Here is a 16,748-nt window from a genome sequence, read left to right as displayed (position 1 = left end):
TTCAGTTTAAAATGAATGGCTGTCGACAAATTCAATGGTCATTTATTGACTTCTTACTGTTAAGCCATAGTTGAACTTGAATAAAAGTTGCATGTTGACCAGTACAAACAGATGGCTTAGAGTGGTCCAACTGGCAAAGCTCCAGTGTGATAGGGATGTGGGAACAGTGTGGCACCTGATACAGAGTACTTTTGACAAGTAATGAAGATGGAGAATCTCCAACTACTTTTCATTGTCATGAGTTTTCAGAGGGAGGGCAGGTGAGTGACTGCACCTGCAACAGGTCCACATAAAGGATTCCTGTGTAAGTAATGAGAAATCTTTCCTGCCACCATAGTATGTTTTCCAGACACTGAAAGGCCTAGAGAACATCTTTAAGCACCTTTACACCTAGTTGTTGCAGGATTACTGTGAGGAGCAGACCAAGGTGAAAAGTGACCCAAAAAGATACAAGTTCATTTTGCTTTTTGCAGATATCCATTGGATGCTGAGGGTTGAGGAGGTTTTACCTTGTCTTTTCAGGCAACAGTCGTACAAAGCTGTGCTCACCAGTCTTCACTGCTTCAGCAGGCCTCTTGGGGCTCTCTGTTTGGGATTCTGGGAGCAAACATTGCCAAGAAACAGTCTTACACTGGGGGCATATCAGATCAATGTCAGCAATCTGAACTGATAAATTGCATTAGGAACAGTGTAGCATGGGTACATCATATTTAATTTAAACTGAATGATGAGGGCTGTGAGCTTTTAGTTGATTTTCTTCTGTTTAGTGAATACTTTTCTGTACTGGGCATATATAAAGATAAAATTATTCTGTTGATAAAAAAGACATTCAATTTAGTCATCAGCTTGTTCTAGCTTATCTCTTGTTCTGCAGAAAATGGGTTTTCTAGATGGGAAAATATATTTTCCTAAATTTGTAACGGTTCATAATATTGAGTTGAAACTTCAGTCAGCAGAATTTTCATTGCACGATCTGTCACAGGGGATGTGTGTGAGTAGACTAAATTGTTCATCTGGGTAATAATGGGAATGCTGGAAAGCTGTAGTAATTGCAGTAAAATTCGTTTCTCTATTGTCTTTAAAGTTTACAAGACCTAAGGGACAGAAGCATTTGTCTCAATCAAATTTAGCTTGCGTAGCAGCAGAGTAGGTTTCATGATTGAAATACATCTGATTTTTCAGATGTATGGCAAATTTAAACTGTAGAGTTCCAGGGATAGGGTGGGAGATGCTCTTCAGAGGGTCGGTATGGACTTGTTGGGCTGAATGGCCTATTTCCACACTGTAGGGATTCTATGATTCTATGAAAGGTTTGACAACAATTGGAAATGGGTAGTCAAATTGCTGAGAGCTACAATGATGTTGCATCGATATACCATGGTGTGTGAATGTGTTTGCAAGTACAGCTTCTTAAAATAGAAAGCGAGACAATTGCGAGAGATCGAAACATGGGACCTGAAATTCGAATGCAAATCCACTGAAAGGCTGAGCAAAATTGCTGTGCATAGGCCAGGAAATGGGAAAAACATTAAATCAGCTGATATTACACCTCATGCTTTCAAGTTAGCTTTTTTTTAAGGTGTGAGGTGGGAGTTGTGAAATTATAGCACATCTTGCTCCTTTAATTTGATCTCTCAAGATGAAAAGATTTGCTAGAAAGTTTCAAAATTATAATGGGCTGAATGGCTTTCGGTTCCATATTGAAGCCAAGACTGAAGAAGGAGCTTTGATGAGGAAACAATGAGCTGGACTTTTCTGTTAAAGTTGAAGTCGCATCACTGGGCCTAAAATCAGTAGCTCATGCCACCTTTGGGGAAAGAAGGGCCCTGGAAAATGTTTTGCAAGTAGCCTGACCCTCCTGAAGCACTGCTGACCTTTTCAGATGGCAGCCTCAGAAGTGGTAGACTCATGGTGAACAGTTGCCGCTCCAGAGGGAGAGGGAGGCTCTAACAGAGATGAGCTGGGCTATGGGATGCTGAGTCCTGACTGGGAGATGTTTACCATTGAGCAGTGCATTGGTGCAAAATATGGAGTGCCCATCACAGAGGGCCCCTGACCAACCCCACCGGTTGGTCTCCCAATCTGGCGATGGACCCTTTCAATGAAGGGAGAATACCCATGAAAGTGAGAAAGGTTCGTAGCAGGTAGTCAAGCTGCCAATGTCTCCAGCATTGGCAATATGGCAAAATGGCACGATGGCAGAAAGATGCCAAGCTTCCTTCTCAAAGTCTGCCCTGCCTAATTTGCTCGTCCCAGGATCTATGACTGAACTTCTTAAGCTTGTTAGGAGTACTTGGGTGAACATGTGGTTTCCGAAGACGGTCAGGAACTTCCTGAATGATTCTGTCATAAGCAACAGTATTTTTTCCGTAGTTGATTTGCTTTTGTCTTTTCATCAATACCACTTCATCGGTCTCAAGTTGTGAAGGTGCCATTGATTCTTTGAAGCCACTGGAGGTAAGGAATATACAGGGTGGTGGTGGGTACTGCAGATGCTGGAGATTAGAGTCAAGATCAGAGTGGTGCTGGAAAAGCACAGCAGGTCAGGCAGCATCCGAGGAGCAGGAAAATCGATGTTTCGGGCAAAAGCCCTGCATCAGGAATCATAGCCTACAGTTTTTGCGGCTTTGTCAGTTAGTAATGATAGGACATGAATTTAAAGTAATCATCAAAATGACAAATGGTGATTCAAAACTTCTATTTAAAATAGGAGAGTTGTAAATTGATATAACCTTTTAAGACAAAAAGACCTCAATTTTTATCATTTTACTCCAGTTAGATTGAAGGTTTGATAATGCAGTGGATCTGGAAATAACATGCTGAGTAAACCTGACTGGAGTAGTAAATCTCCTTAATATTCTGGAGCTTTTGTGTGTGCTAAAGGTTCAATATATTATTTGGAAACTTAGTTTCTAAAATGGACAGAATCATGCGTACTTTAAGGTTGATTTTTACTCCTACACTGGGTGTTAGAAATGGAGGACATAGTCTTAGTTTCATTTTGAATTAATTTTGTGAGTGGTTCAGGGTCGTCTAGAAATGTGTTTACATGCATTCAAATGCGGCTTCAAGAAAACCCCTTGAAGTGAGTGGTTCAGTGGTTCAGAAGAAAAAAATGGGTGTTGCCTAGCAACAGTATGTCTGATGACACAAAGAAAGACAGAGATAGAGAAAGGTTTTAAGACCATAAGATTTAGAGCACCAATACTGGCACAATGGTTAGCAGTACTGCCTCACATTGCCAGGGAGCCAGGTTTGATTTCACCCTCGGGCGTGAGTCAGTGTGGAGTTTGCACATTTCCGCCGTGTCTGCATATGTGTCCTCCGGTTTTCTCCCACATTCCAAAGATATTCAGGCTGGGTGGATTCGCTGTACGAAATTGCCCCGTAGCATCCACAGGATGCCATGCGAAATGCAAGGTTATGGTGATAGGTTGGGGGTCTAGGTAGGATCCTGTTCAGAGGGTCGTGTGAACTCGATGTGCGAATGGCCTGCTTCCGCTGTCGGGATTCTATAATTTATTTGGCCCATAAAGTCTGTTCTGGCATTCGATCATGGCTAAGTGTTTCTTAACCGTATTCTGCCTTCTGCCATACCTTTGATCCACTTACTAATCAAGAACCTGTTGTTATCTGTCTGAAATATACTCAATGACTTAGCCTCCACTTGGCCAGTGGCAATTAGTTCCACAGATTCACCATTCTCTGGCTGAAGAAATTCCTCCTCATCTCAGTTCTAAAGGGACATCCTTTTGCTGTGAGGCTATACGCTTGGGACCTAGTGGAAACATCATTTTGATGTCCTCTCTATCCAGATCTCTCAATATTCTGTGTGCTTTATTTAGATCTCCCCTCATCATTCTAAACTCCATTGAATACAAACTCAGAATCCTCAACTACTCCTCATGTGACAAGCCCTTAATTCCTGAGATCATTCTTGTGAACCTCATCCAAGTCCAGTACTTCCTTCCTGAGATATGGGGCCCAAAACTGCTCACTGTATTACAAATGCAGTCTGACCAGAGCTTTATACAGCCTCAGCAGTACAAGTCTGTTTTCATATTCACTTGAAATGAATACACATATTACATTTGCCTTTCTAATTGCCAACTGAACCTGCATATTAACCTTTAGAGAATCCTGAAGTAGGAATCCTAAGTCTCTTTGTGCTTCAGCTTTCTGAAGCCTTTCCCATTTAGAAAATAGTCTACCCCTGTATTCTTTCTTGCAGTGATAACCTCACGCTTTTCCACACTGTATTCCATCTGCCACTTCTTTGCCCACTCTCCTACCTATCCAAGTCTCTGTTCCTCTGACATTTCTTTGTTCCCCTTTACTACTTCTCTAACCTCATTTTCCAGCAGTCCTATATCTACACTTGCTCTCTTTTGCCTTTTATGTATATGAGTAAACTTATGCAATTTTTAAAATATATTACTGGCTAGCTTACTCTTGTATTTCATATTCTGCCCCGTTATTGCTTTTCTTTGTTATCCTCTGCTTGTTTTTAAAGGCTTCCCAATCCTCTGGCTTCCCATTAATCTTCGCCACCTTGCATGATGTTTCTTTTGCTTTTATGTTGTCCCTGACTTGCCTTGCCAGCCATGATTGCCTTGCCCTCCCCTGATTATGTTTGTTCTTTCTTGGGATAAATTTCTGTTGTGCCTCCCAAAACAGACCAGAAACTCCTGCCATTGCTGCTCCACTGTCTTCTCTTCTAGGTCCCCCTTCCAATCAACTCTGGTCAGCTCCTCCCTCACATCTTTGTAGTTACCTTGAATCAATTGTAATACCATTACATCTGTTTCCAGCTTTTCCCTCTCAAACTGCAACCAGAATTCTATCATATTATGATCACTGACCCCTCAAAGTACCTTCACCTGAAGCTCCCTAATCAGGAATGCCTCATTGCACATTACCAAATCTGCTAACAATCTGATTTCCTGAGCCTGGGTGTCTCTGGAGAAGGAGCACGCGGTGTCCACCAACACCCTGGAGTTGTTCAGGGAGAGGTGGGCGCCGCCGGGAGTGGAGTGCATTAATTCCCCCTTCAACTCTATTTTGATTTAACCCCTGCCCTCCCCTTCACTGTTTGATCACACAGCATTGCCCTTTGATGTGAAGGGCACTGCTTGTCACTGGCCACTTAGGTGTTTCCTTTCTTCTTGGTGGTGGAAATTTGAATAAAGATTCGTGCACCTTGTGTCTTTCACTATGTCTCACACCTGAACACACACAACATGGGTGCTGGGGGAAAAATAAGCACTACCACAGTTAGGCGGTAATGGGGGGTAAAAAAAAAGGAGTAAAATAAAAGAAAAAAAAAACAGAAAAAAAACTAATTTCCCCAGTTCACCTGAATGTTCTTGGGATAGTGCCTTTCTTACATTCCTTTTCTATTTTGACAGTGCAGTTCCCTCCAGTCGCAATACCAATGACAGTGCCCCATGAAACCCCTCTTTCCCACACCACTCAGGTTTATTGACACGTGACTGAAAGGGATTCATATAAATATTGCTCTGTCAGTGTATTAGAACTCACCTGTAGCTGGTTAGCAAGCACTCAGTACTTTGTATGTTACAGGACTCATTTCAGATGCTTTAATTGGGTTTTTTAGATAAAGCAAAGTTTTTTATTTTCCTTATTATGGTTCAGCGTGACTTCCGCTGTAGCTTGGCTCTCTCTTTTATACCAAAACAAATCTATCTTGCATACTCTCTGCTTTATTCACCCTTGCTTGATGCACATTGCAGAATATCACAGTGCAGATGTAGAATTCGGATAACTGTGCTGAATGTTTATGGCTGTGGGAAGCTGGTAACAAAGGAAAAGAGCGGGGAATGCAACTCATTGAGTAGTCCTGTCAAAGAGACAGCACAGACATGCCAGGCCAAATGGCCTTTCCCTGTGTTATAAAATACTAGGATAAGGGAGAGTAGTTTTCATTGCCCTGGTTTTAGATTGGTGCTGTAACTATGAAACCCTGTGCAGGATGATATTTAATCTAATGCATATGAGAGTTCCAGTTCTCTGCTTACTCCAAATTGGATCAGAAAGCTTTAACAAGGTTTTTTTTTTATCTTGGCTACAGTAGACCCATTAAAACCAGTCTGTTTTACTTGTTATATCCTAAAATGTTTGTGATTTCCCACCCTGAGTTTCAGCTAGAGTTAAAGTGGCCACAGTGCAGCAAAGTTATACCATGGATATCTGTTGAGGAGGAGAAAGTGAGGACTGCAGATGATGGAGATCAGAGCTGAAAATGTGTTGCTGGAAAAGCGCAGCCGGTCAGGCAGCATCCAAGGAGCAGGAGAATCCTGAAGAAGGGCTTATGCCCGAAACGTCGATTCTCCTGCTCCTTGGATGCTGCCTGACCTGCTGCGCTTTTCCAGCAACACATTTTCAGCTCGTATTTGTTGAGGAGGCAAGTTAAGAGGCAGGAAGGGGATTTAATTGGGTGAGTGATGACATACTCAATCCCGACTACCTCCTGCCTCTGTTTGAATTAAGCTCTGGCTGGTTAGGCCCATACAGGCCTTTGGGCCCCTATCTTTGGGCCAAGAGGCCTGGGTTCAAGGCTTACCTGCTGCAGAAGTGTGTAACAATTAGAGAGGTGAGGTGTAATCACTAGACTATTAATCCAGAAACTCAGCTAATATTCTGGGGATCTGGGTTTGAATCCTGTCATGGCAGATGGTGGAATTTGAGTTCAATAAAAAAAATCTGGAATTAAATACTGGTGACCATGGAACCATTGTCTGAAAAGCCCATGTGATTCATTAATGTTCTTCAAGGAAGGAAATCTGCCATCCTCACCTGGTCTGGCCAACTTGTGACTCCTGACCCACAGCAGTGTGGTTGACTCTTAACTGCCCCCTGAAGTGGGCTAGCAAGCCACTCAGTTGGATCAATTGCTATAAATTCTCAACAAAGAAATGAAACCTGACAGACCACCTGGCATCGACCTGTACATGAGAAAAACCCTGGCAATGGCAGAAACAACCCTGTTGACACTGCAAAGTTCTCCTCACTAACATTTGGGGACAAGGGAGAGCTGTCTCACAGACTAGTCAGGCAACAGCCTGACATAATCATGCTCAGGAAATCATACCTTACAGACAATGTCCCGGACACCATCATCACCATCCCTGGATATGTCCTGTCCCCCCGGCAGGATAGGCCCAGCAGAGGAGGCCGCACAGTGGCATACAGTCAGGAGGGAGTTGCCCTGGGAGTTCTCAACATTGAATCTGGTCCCCATAAAGTCTTATGTCTTCAGGTTAAATTTGGGCAAGGAAACCTCCTGCTGATTAGCATGTACCATCCTCCCTCAGCTGATGGATTGATATTCCTCCTAGTTGAACAACACTGAGAGGAAATTCTGAGGATGGCAAGGGCACAATATGTACTCTGGGTGGGGGATTTCAATGCCCACCATCAAGAGTGGCTCAGCAGCAGTACTACTGATCAAGCTGGTCGGGTCCAAAAGGACAGAGCTGCTAGACTGGGGTCTGTGAGGGAACCAGCAAGAGGGAAAAACAAGCTTGTCCTCATCCTTACCAATCTGCTGGCTGCAGATACATCTGTCCATGACAATATCGATAAAAGTGGCCATCGCACAGTCCTTGTGGAGACAAAGTCCCGCCTTCACATTGAGAGTACCCTCCATCATGCTGTGTGGCATATCACTGTGTTCAATGGGACAGACTTCGAACAGATCTGCCAATCAAAAATGGGCATCCATGAGGTGCAAGTGAAGATACCAAACAGGACTACTTGCATGCCAAACAACATAAGCAATAAGTGATTGATAGAGCTAAGCGATCCCACATCCAGTGGATCAGATCTAAGTTCTGCAGCCATACCATATCCAGTCGTGAATGGTGGTGTACAGTGAAACACCTCAGTGGAGGGGGAGGCAAATATCCCCATCCTCAACAATGGAAGGGCCCAGCACATCAGTTCAAAAGATAAGGCTAGGCTGAAGCATTCGCTGCACGTTCCAGCCAGATGTTCCAAGTGGATAATCTATCTCAGTTTCCTCCAGTGATCCACTGCATCACATACCAGTGTTTTGCCAGTTCGATTCACTCAAGTTATCAAGAAATGGTTGGAGACACTGGATATTGCAAAGGCTTTGGGCCCTGATGACATTCCGGCAATAGCATAGAACATAGAACATTACAGCACAGTACAGGCCCTTCGGCCCTTGATGTTGCGCCGACTGTCATACTAATCTGAAGCCCATCCCACCCACACTATTCCATGTACGTCCATATGCCTGTCCAATGACGACTTAAATGCACTTAAACTTGGCGAATCTACTACCGTTGCAGGCAAAGCATTCCATACCCTTATTACTCTCTGAGTAAAGAAACTGATGATTTTTGCTCCAGAACTTTCCATGCCCCCAGCCAAGCTCTTCCAGTTCAGATACAACACTGGCATCTACCTGAGAATGTGGAAATTTGCCCAGGTACGTTCTGTACACAAAAAGTAGGACAAATCCAACCCAACCAATTATTACCCCAACAGTCTAATCTTGATCATTAGGAACGTGATGGAAGGTGTCATCAACAGTGCTTTCCAGCAGCACCTGCTCAGTGATGCTCAGTTTGGGTTCTACCAGGCCTACAACCTTGGTTCAAACATAGCCAAAAGAGCTGAATTCCAGAGGTGAGTGAGAGTGAAAGCCCTTGACAACCTTGAATTTGACTGAGTGTGGCATCAAGGAGCCCTAGTAAAACTGGAATCAGTGGGTATCGTGAACAAACTCTCTGGCTGGAGTCATACCTGCCGTATAGGAAGGTGGTTGTGATTGTTGGATGTCAGTCATCTCAGCTCCAGGACATCTCTGCAGGAATTCCTGAAGGTAATGTCTAAGATTCAAACATCTTCAGCTGCTTCATAAATGATCTTCCCTCCAACGTAAGGTCAGATGTGGGAATGTTCAGCGAGGATTGCACAATGTTCAGCACCATTCGTGACTCCTCAGACACTGAAGCAGTCTGTGTGCAAATGCAACAAAATCTGGACAATATCCAGGCTTGGGCTGACAAGCAGCAAGTAATACTTGCGCCACACAAATACCAGGCTATGACCACCTCCAATCAGAAACAATCTAATCACTGCCTCTTGACATTCAATGGTGTTACCATCACTGAATTGTCCAGAAGCTCAGTTGGACTCATCGCAGAAACATAGTGGCTATGAGAGCAGGTCAGAGGTTAGGAATAAAGCAACGAGTGACTCACTTACTGACTCCCCAGATCTTGTCCACCATCTACAAAGTTCCTCATCAAGTTCAACAAGCTCCTCATCAAGCTCCAATCCAGCCTGACTTGGAAGTACGTCACCCATTCCATCACTGTCCCTTAGTCAAACCCTTGCCCTAACAGCAATGTGTGAGTACCTTCACCACACAGACAACAGCAGTTCAAAAGCGGGGCTCACCACCACTTTCAGGCCAGATAAGGATTGGTAATAAATGCCGTGAATGTATTGAAAACAAAAGTTTAACTGTCTGAATTGAGTTGTCTTCAAATATGAAGAAAATGCAGAGCAAATATTTGCTGCAGTCAAATCATTATTTATGCGTCAGCAAGTAACATGATTGTTCTGTTTAAGTAAATTATCTTAATTCAAACTCTTGTCTTAAACGACATGTAAATATGCATTTTATCTAATTACTCATATCAAACTAATAATGAGGAAGGTATGAATGAATTGGTGCCAAAGCAAGTTCCACTAATAGACTTATATGTTGTTTCAAAACTCTTTATAATCTGCCACTATGGATTAGAATTTACCTGTTTTTTTACACGTTTGGTATTTTTAAACAGTATTATATTCTAGGACTTAGCAATAGCATTTTATTGCTGTTAGACTTTGTGCTTTGAATACCCCTTATTATAGAGTGGTGTTGTGCAGCAATGACAGATGGTAGCTGGATGGTGTAGTTCACAGTCTGTTACATCCAGTTAAGGTGACTGTGACCTTTGGCAAATGTTTGAGGTTCAGCACTAATGCAGTGACAGCACCACCGTGATGAATTCGATGTAAGATTTTTGTCAAGCTGTCCTGAATAATTGGTCTGTACAGTAAAAGACTTACCAAGATGTCTGCTGATAATATCTTCCTCCTGGCATTTCCAAACAAAATATAATGCAATGTGAAATATGCACAATGCTGTATTTGATGCAGATGGGCAGAGGAGACTGAAGTGTGTCATCCACAGGACTATAACAGGACAGCAAGATAAGCTTTACTATTTCTGTTGCCTCCTGCTTGTTTACTTTTTTTTAACTTCTCACTTCATATATAATGACACACATCTTCACATTCTCCTCAGCTGTCTGAGGAAGCTGTCACATAGTATCATGGTCCATCATTTAAAAACTGAAAGAACTGCGGATGCTGTAAATCAGAGACAAAAATAGAGATTACTGGAAAAGCTCAGCTGGTCTGGTAGCATCTGTGGAGAGAAATCAGAGTTAACGTTTCGGGGAAAGTGACCTTTCCTCAGTCACTTGACCCGAAACATTAACTCTGATTTCTCTCCACAGATGCTGCCAGACTTGCTAAGCTTTTCCAGCAAATTTCTATTTTTACCTATGGTCCATCATTTAATAATTTTCCCTGAATGTAATGGTCCCACAATGAACAACGACAACATGCTGGGCTATGGGTATGCAGTGGGGAAAGAGGAGCAGTGACTCAGAGGGCTGTGCTGGACAATGCAGCTCAGGTGTGGCCTAAGACTTACACCATGGTTATTGTCAGACTGTGCTGTTTATGTGTAGGCAACTGCCAGCAATGCCACCAGTATGTCATGAGAGGCCTTGGTTTTAGCAGCTGTGACACTACATTGACAGTGAAGGGCAACTCTGCACTGTTAACACTTGACTAAATGAATAGCTGGGGGGTCAAAAATGGAGCCAACAACGGGGATACCAGAAAATCCCTGGATATCTCAGCAGTAGCAACCACTTCTGGCTATGGTGAGCGGGTAAATAGGAGAAAAGGGTTAAGATGCACACCATAGGGGTGTGGAAGGTAGTTAATAAATCAGGTTTGGGATGATCACATGAGAAAACACACTTGACCATGAAGAGAAAAATCCTCCATGAAATTTGATGGAAATGACAGTGGGGAAAGTGAGGACTGCAGACAGTGACCCAAGGCTGGAATCAAACCAGAATCCTTTGTGCTGTGAGGCAACAGTGCTAACCATTGAGCTGCAGTGCTGCCCCTGGATGTAAGTGAATTCGTTACTAATGAGGGATTGCTGATTCTGGAGTCAGTGGTGGGGTTAAAATTATTAGAGTGTGCATAAATTTTGCATTTGGATGGACATTTAGTTTTGACGGGTTCAGTTTTGTCATAAAGATTCTCTCTTTGAATGAACAACTGATGCCCTAAATTAATTTTTGGGAAAAAAAGTTTGTTTCCAGTTCCCTTCATGTCCCAAACTGGAAATTCTGCACCTAGTTGTAGGCCTAGTATAAAAGGAGGTGCTGAACAATGTTCTGAACTGGTCATACATTTGTTGATTAAGACAAAACACTACATTGACATAATTGACTGAACTCTCAAAATGAATGGGGTATGATTAATATGTATGTTTGTTGTGAGTGAATGTATTATTAAGCAAAGAATTGTCTAAAATCCAAGGATCAAGTATCTGAAATAGCTCGTGATATGAACAGATCTGATGATGAGTATGATGAAAATGAATGACATGAAGATGTTGCATTATTTTCTGAAAACTTAAGTCAAGCCATGAGTATTATTGGGAAACCCTTGACATGGCGGATAAATGTAAAATGAAGGAACATAAAAGTACTACCTGCTTTAGGTCCAGGGATTATAATACAGGAACATCTTTAAACGGAATGTTCCTCCCATGTGAAATAGCATTTCAACAGCATCAACGTAGTCCCGAGTGATATACTGTGAGTGCTAAATTAGTCTGTGATGATAAAAGCTAAATTTACATTGAGTCCGAATATTATTGTATTCTGTTAAGAAAATTATATGTTTATTGCTGAGTATTGTTGACCTCTGTAGAGAAGAGTCTGGCCAACATGGAAAGAATTATCTGGAAGTCGCATAGACAATTTTCCCATCCTTCAGCACAAAAATCAAAGCTGCTGCTGGAGGGATGCTGGAGTTGTGGGTAATAAGTTGTGAATTCAAGTCCCTCGTTGGAAAAACAGTCACATGTCAATGTGATACATATAACAACTATCAGAAGACCCAATTCTAAGTGTCTGATTAGCCCAGGAATTAAATGATGTGGTGAACGTGGATGTGAAAGTATGGAACAAGGTTCAAAGTGTTTATTTGTTACATTTTCAAGAGCTGTTCCCTAGGTCCAGCATATTTGGGGTAGTAAGCAACTAAGACATCAGGCAATAGTGGATTAGGTCATAGAAAAGTGGATTGGAAAAGCAATGAAGTTTCTAACAATCTAGGAGAATTTACAAATGATGAGTTTAGGGACTTGTGTGAGAACTTAAGTATAATACTTGTGAACACACCTATGGAAATTGTTCAACCAGCAATGGCTTTTGTGAAAGAGATCATGTACCATTTGATGCAAAGTTACACAAGGTGCTAGAAGATCAGCTAAAGTGCAAACTGCACACAGCTCTGGCTTGGGCAGGATATGATACAAATACATTGCAAATGGCTGGGACAATAGCACAATACAATTGGTATAGCCCAATACAATTTGTCATCCATAAAATGTGATGGTTCTCCAGCCCGAGACTAAATGACCATGAACTCCATTTTCTCCACCCACGTAAATACACTACCCTCTGGCAGGAAAGTGTTTAACAAAGTCAAATCATCAGAAAAGATTCAGAGCCCACGGTAACATCACATAAGAGTATCTGGGGAGACTTCACTTCTGGGCATAAGGAAAGGGAAGATCCCCTAAGAAAAATATGTAAATCTGATAATACAACCTGACAGCCTGACCACAATTGCATATTTCTCACAAGTAATAAGAATGCATTATCAACTTTCAAACTTGAAAATGTGGGAGAAGGTGATAATGACAAGACACCATGTACATTGCATACCCATGTATTCTGTGAGTTAGAGCCAGAAGTGTAAAATCAGATAGTTCAAGGGGTAGATGCCAAAATACATACCGATCATCGTGAAGAGGAAAAAGCAAACACATCCAAGGGTCATTGAATCTCAGAATCCCTACAGTGTCCATCAAATCCACACTGAACCTCTGAAAATCATCCCACTCTCTCCCTGCATTCCCCATGGCTAATCTATCTAACCTACACATCCCTGGCCATTATAGATAATTTAGCACGGCCAATCTACCTAACCTGCACATCTGTGGATTGTGGGAGGAAACCAGTACATCCAGAGGAAACTCAGACAGGATAAATGTGCGGACTCCACATAGACAGTCACTCGAGGATGAAATCAACTTCAGGTCCCTGGCATTGTGAGTTAACAGTGCTAACCACTGAGCCACCATGCACCCACCCTTGCCTAAAGTTGGTTCCTGGGCGATGTACTGACTAGAAGAGTCAGATAACTGGAGAAAGACTGTGATAGTGATATGATTAGGGAAATCCATGGGCAAATGCAAAAATTGGTTAGAAATCCAGGAGGAAAGACAAGAGGTAAGGGCCCTGGATTGGCCAAAGGGAGAAGATAGATGGAGAAAAAGAAAACAAAGCTCGAATTCGAGAAATGATTCAAGAGGTATGGCTAGGAGGAGAAAAGAATTGCAGATAGTGCAAAGAACCTTTAGTAGGCAGACTGACAGGAGTACTCTAGAGAGGCTTCAACAAAATATGGAAAGTCACAGCCTGAGGACCTGTCAATCAGACTGACTGTTAAGCAGGAAATCCGGAGAAGATAATCAAATAGTCTTTGAAGAAAACCGTATTTTTGGATTTCCTGTCAACTATTGCGCCAGCTGGTGGAATCGAAATTCATAAATAAAACCTGGAATTGAAAGCTCCTCTCAGTCGTGATGACTGCGAAGCTGTCATTGAGTGTAGTAAATTTTCCAAGCAAGGAACACATCTCAAGGGCAGCTGGGAATAGGCAACAAAAGCTGCCCTTGCCTAAACCCCATGAGAGAAGAAATAAAAAAAAAATCACACATTTGTGGCATGACTCAGAGGGCAACCTGAAGCCTCTTCGGTGCCAATGACAGAGGTGGAAGCAGCTCGGGCAGCCTGGGGACTTTGGGATGCCTCAAGATGGTGCTCTAATAATTTTTAAAAAGGGGGCCAAGAGTAAATGGGTAACCTCTCTGAAGAAATCTTGGGTGCTACTATGGCTGTGTTCCCTGACCACAGACCCTTCTTTTGGGCTGTGTAGCCTCTGACTGTGGAGCTCCCCTAAGTTACCATAGAGGGGCTACTTCTCAATGAGAAATGGCCATAATTGTAGGAGGTTTAGAGGAGATTTGAGGAAATTTCTTTTTTCACCTACAGGGTGGTGGAGGTCTGGAATACACTGACTGGGAGGGCTGAGGTGAAAAACCTCACAATCTTTCAAAAGTGCTTGAACGAGCATTTTATGTGTCATAACAATCAAGGTTATGGGCCTCGTGTAGGAAAGTGGGACCAGTATAAGTTGTATTATAGTTTTGACCATACAGATTTGATGGGCTGAATGGCCTCTTCTTTACTGTATGATTTTACATGGCAAGGCTTATCAAGTCATCAGTGGAATGCTCATGGCATGCAAAACTTAGTGAATAAAGACAAAATGTTGCAGGAAACGTTGGGAAATCTGCTACCTAATTTTGCACATCCTCTGTTACAAGGTTGTGTAGGGTTGGTCATGATGTTCCTGCATCACTAAGTCAAAATGAAAGACCACTGCAAGAGTAATAAACCACTATTCAAGCCAAATATAATTGTGTGTATCATAGATATCATTGAATTTGAGCAAATATACAACTTCAGTCTTCAAATAAACATGTTCTTATAGTTTTATTTAAACCTTATGATTTTATTATTGCTTTCAGATATATATTTTACTTATACCTAAGTGGTTTAGAGATTGTGGGCTAGATTTTTGTGGAGTCAGCCTGATTCAGCGAGCCTGGAAAAGCAGCATACCAGGATTTTCACCTCCATTTCTGGCATCAGTAGTTTTTTGTTTTGACCACTTGGCTGAGCTCCAAATTCACTTGTGGATAAGTTCAGCCGCAGTCTGTTTAGAGAAGACGGTGCTGAATGTTGTAGATTTACTCCATCTGGTTTATTGGGCACAGTAATCATTCAGAGCATACATCTCTGCAGAATCTTCTTGATCTGGATCATTGAAAGTCTTGATGACTCCTCAGAGTCACCTTCACCTTACACTCAGTGCAGTATAAGACTAATTCTAAATCATTAGTTTCCCAGAAAGTGAACCAGTAGCAGCAACTTTATTTCACTATTCCTTCTACTAATTTAGCTTTCAGCTTTCCTACTTTTCAGGTGTTCTGTGGAAACACATCTCCACAGCCTACCTATGCTGGTCTGCTGCTGATATCCCATCCCTGATAAACTTGGGTTTTTCTTTAGAATTAATTGCTCTCTGTTTCTTGAGCAATCTGAGATCAGAAACTGATTTCCTAGTAATCTGATGTCACAGCCAAAAATCCAAGACCTTTCCCAAAAAAAACCCTGAAGTTTTAGTTTCCCTTTCAGTAAGGACCTTCCTCAAAAAAACACAGTCTCTGGAACCAAAGTCAGTGTACCCACCGAACCATTGGTTTTGCCAATTGCATATGCTTTTACCTCATCCTGAGAACTGCATGGTACAAATGTAAATACTTCTATGAGTCCAGGCATTGTCGAGGTGGCAGTGGAGTGAGAGTTTCCTGGTTGCAGTAGGCCCAGAGTGGGAGCTCCTGGTTATCAGCATGGCGATGGTAGCCAGGAGCCGGGGTTGTGGTTGGCCAGGAGCTGGGGTCCCTTGGTTGTGGTGAGGCTGTGGCAGTGAAACTGGGGTCTCCTAGGTTGGGGGCGAGTCTGAGTTCAGCACAGCACCAGGCATCAGCAGCATGCCAGGAAGGTGGGCCGAGTAATGAAGAGATGGCGCCTGGAGAGTGGTGACTCCGACACTGGTGCGTCCAGAGTGGGTATGGGCTGGCTATGGGCTTGTGGTGGAGACAGCAGAGCAAAGATGGACTTTTATTCGGCTTTATCTTTTTATTCTTAAAACACTCAAATTGGTGCTGGATTGTGGCGACAGTTGAAGCTTTTCACTGTATTTCATTGTGTTATTTGTTGTAGAGTACGTGACAATAAAATAATGAGAATAAAAAAAAATGATCTATACAAATAGTAACATGGATTTAAATTAGTCAGTTGAGATTAGAGGCAATGTTGAGGTTATGATTGATGTTTGAGATAACAAGAATACACTGATTTAATTTATTTTTCTTATTTAAATGCAGTGTTAAAGGTGACTATTGTTTGACTCAAACATTGGCTATCTTACATGTAACTCTCTCCAGGTTGAGACATTGCTGATAATTTGTGAACTGTCTCCCAAAGGACTTCAAGCTATAGATTATGTAACAGCACGAGTCTCATATGTGGTCCCCTCGAGGCTATTGAGAAGTTCTGAAGAAACCTGTCAATGCAGCATTTTCCAGGAATGAAATTGCTTAACAAATTCCACTCTGAATGAGAATGTCAGATCTGGTCCATTTCTTCTTAAAATCAGGTCTTTAAAATTGACAATGTGTACACCTTGTC

The 16,748-nt window shown here is 42.2% G+C and overlaps 1 protein-coding gene across 3 annotated transcripts in view; it reads left to right on the top strand.

The window, feature by feature from the left end:
* Nucleotides 1-16,748, top strand: part of LOC122539414 (janus kinase and microtubule-interacting protein 1-like) — a 209,214-nt gene that overhangs the window by 19,669 nt on the left and 172,797 nt on the right. The gene's annotated exons all lie outside the window — the stretch shown is intronic.

Source organism: Chiloscyllium plagiosum, chromosome 32 (genome assembly GCF_004010195.1).
Source record: "Chiloscyllium plagiosum isolate BGI_BamShark_2017 chromosome 32, ASM401019v2, whole genome shotgun sequence".
NCBI lineage: Eukaryota > Metazoa > Chordata > Chondrichthyes > Orectolobiformes > Hemiscylliidae > Chiloscyllium > Chiloscyllium plagiosum.
Note: the sequence above shows the minus strand (reverse complement) of the source record. Positions and strands in the feature narration are given on the sequence as shown.